This window comes from Nanorana parkeri, unplaced genomic scaffold (assembly GCF_000935625.1).
Source record: "Nanorana parkeri isolate BGI_ZX_2015 unplaced genomic scaffold, ASM93562v1 scaffold1093, whole genome shotgun sequence".
NCBI classification, from domain to species: Eukaryota; Metazoa; Chordata; class Amphibia; order Anura; family Dicroglossidae; genus Nanorana; species Nanorana parkeri.
This window is the reverse complement of record NW_017307361.1, coordinates 396,417-399,344: the sequence shown is the minus strand read 5'-3', so window position 1 is coordinate 399,344 and position 2,928 is coordinate 396,417. Positions and strand designations below refer to the sequence as shown.

Here is a 2,928-nt window from a genome sequence, read left to right as displayed (position 1 = left end):
ATATAGTCAGAGCATAGAACTTGCATGGATGAGATGCCATATGTGATTATTTTTTAGTGAAAAAATAAAATAGAATAGCTTTTTAAAGTGGATGATCAATGATGCTGCTGCAGCACCTAAAGGGTTAAATAAGAGGAGAGAAAAAAAAAAGCTGAGAGAAAGAGAGATCCATCCCTTCTGCAGGGGGTTTGTGTGATGCTTGTAATTCATTCAGGAGTGTGCCTTTTAAGAGGCTGAGGAGGCGTCACGTGACAGCCCACGTCAAAGAGAGTAGAAACAGACTTGTGTGGATTTCCCACCCACATCCCATTCACAGCTCCAGAGGGCTGATGAGCTTGTGTCTAACCCTAGTGAGTTCCTGTAGTATGAGCTGTCTCTGTCTCCAGCAAGATCAAATGGAGCCATTTAATGAGGAGATCCCACTGCCTTCACCATGCAGTTTCCACGATCAATAATTTAAAGATTTGTTTTTTTTCTTCTTCTTTTTGTTGTTGTTTGCTCCAGCACAGAAGATCAAGGCTGCACTTTGCTTGTGTTTTTTTTTTCTTTTTAAAAGGAAGTTGCAAGGAAAACAAACTATAGAGTTCCATTTGAGAACTTATCCCCCTCCCCACCTCCACCCCACCCCTTACCCAAAAAAACACAAAAATTAGGAGTGATTTGATGAATTCATAGGAAAGTACTAACTGAAAAAGGTGGGTCTTTTTTTTTTCTTTTTTCTTTTGTATTGTTGTTCCTTTTGCTTAGTCAAGAAACTCGCTAGAATGTTTTTTTTGTTTTTTTTTTGCAATGTGTCACTTTTATTGTCACTGTAGCTGCGCAGCGACGCTGCCAGCATTGAGTTATTCCTAGCTCTATTGCTCATGAATTAAAAAGGACTTTATTTCCTTAACGGCAGCCCTGATAGAAGAATGCATGATTATCCAGACACATTGCTCTTGGTACATTAGAGAGACACACAAGAGGAAAGACATCATTGCAGAAAGTCCTACATATTCCATTATAAAACATGTACATAATATATGTTGTTTTATTCTGCAGTTGTTTGTTTTTGTTTTGTGTGTAAATATTATTTGTAAAGGAAATAGTTATTCTTTTTGGCACTTTTATGGGAAATATTTGATAGGGAGAAATTCGAGCAGTTGCCCATGACAACCAGTCAGGTTATTTCTAAATTGACTAAAGTCACTCCCCATGTGCCCTGACTCTGAATTCCAAATTGGCTACCAGGTAACAGGATGAGCTCGCCCTGCCTTTGGCTTGTGCTGCAGTGCCAGTAGAACTGGCAGGGGAAAGTTGGGGCGGATGGAAGGAAGGTGGATTAAACTGACACGAGTTTAGCTGCTCATGACTCTTTCATGATGTTGTGTGTTGCTGGGGTAGAGCACACAGAAGAGGAGAGCTGCTCTGTCACTTTAAGTTGCATGGGAGTTTGACCAATAGAAGTACAAAGAGGGCTCTAAATAATTTCTCACTGACAAAAGCCAAGACATTCTGGTCTAAACGCCTTGCTAAACTTAACAAGCAAGGGCTTAGAGAGGCACAAGCGAGGAGCACTGGATAGGATTCTGATCTCCCTTCATGCACATTTGATGAGACATCGGAGCCTCTGGGCTGTCACTGAGATGCAGCAAGAGAGTTCTTTCTGATCGTCAGCATGGAAATGCCTAGGAACCATCAAACTTTTAGCCAGCTGCTGGTCTTCATCTAAAATCGTCCGACAAATCCCAAACTGGCAGAGACAGAAGGTAGGATGTCTGGGTAAGGGAGTAAGGGTTGGAGTAAGGGGTAACTCAGCTCCGCATCTACCTAGGGGTAGACTTCTCTTGCTACAGTCAAAGGGACTTCAACTTTGCCCATGATGCTGCAGGCAGTATATTGTTTTCTTGAAAGTCACTCCAGCATGGTGTTTGAGCAGGGAGGGAGTTTTCTTGGGCTGTACAACTAGGAATGCACTCAGACACAATAGTATTCAGTAGACTGATAACTTTTTTTAAAAGCATGTCTTTCTTTTTCCATTAGTGAGGTGGGCTGCTACTGGGATAAAGTTGCTTTTTCTACTGAGTGACAAGGTTGTGTTCATGCCAGGGCTGAAGCCAGGGGGTTCTGTTCACCTAGGGTGCCACTCGGTGGGTGGGTGGATGGAGGGGTGCCACTGGATGTGCGGATGGAGGGGTGCCACTTGGTGTCTGGACGGAGAACTTCTCCCTTGAAGCAGCTCTAAGCCTTTGCCCCAGGTATCCACTGGTTCATGCCATGGGTGACCATACTCATACTGGCTTGATTTGGTTTTGCATGCTGGTGGCATTGTGGCAGTGAAGGGGTTAACGGGGCATCTGGCATCACTAGTTGTTTTTTTTTGCAATTGCCATCATGATGGATAGCGATGTGTGTTTCATGCTATGTAATAACATGTTTCTGCTATGCTGTAAGAGTTGTGAAGAGTATAGGGTTCCCAGAGGAAAGGCTTACAGGAGGCTGGCTGCTACCAGTTGGAGTGAATTCCCTGTTCTGTTTTCTGAGCCAGAATTGCGGCAGTGAAGGGGTTAACAGGGGCTTCTGCCACCTATAGTTTTTTTTGGCATCGCCATCATCATGGATAGTGATGTGTGTTGCATGATATGTATTAACATATTTCTGCTATACTGTAAGAGTTTAGGGTTCCCATAGGAAAGGGTTACAAGGGGTATTTGCTGCTACCAGTTGCAGTGTATTCCCTGTTTTGTTTTCTGAGCCAGAATTGTCTACCTTCTCCTGTGTATTCCCTGTTCTGTTTTCTGAGCCAGAATTGTCTACCTTCTCCTGTGTATTCCCTGTTCTGTTTTCTGAGCCAGAATTGTCTACCTTCTCCTGTGTATTCCCTGTTCTGTTTTCTGAGCCAGAATTGTCTACCTTCTCCTGTGTATTCCCTGTTCTGTTTTCTGAGCC

General features: G+C 43.3%; 1 protein-coding gene across 3 annotated transcripts in view; it reads left to right on the top strand.

Annotated features, from left to right (window-relative positions):
• The window catches only part of BDNF (brain derived neurotrophic factor), a 76,887-nt gene that overhangs the window by 31,162 nt on the left and 42,797 nt on the right, over nucleotides 1-2,928 (top strand). Inside the window, exon 1 of one of the 3 annotated variants that reach the window (XM_018567793.1) lies at nucleotides 304-695. The exons of 1 other annotated variant lie outside the window; for it this stretch is intronic. The gene's annotated coding sequence lies outside the window, so the exon portion shown is untranslated. Of the gene's footprint in view, nucleotides 1-303; nucleotides 696-1,387; nucleotides 1,749-2,928 lie in introns of those variants that run through there. One more of the 3 variants, XM_018567794.1, reaches the window with a different exon arrangement.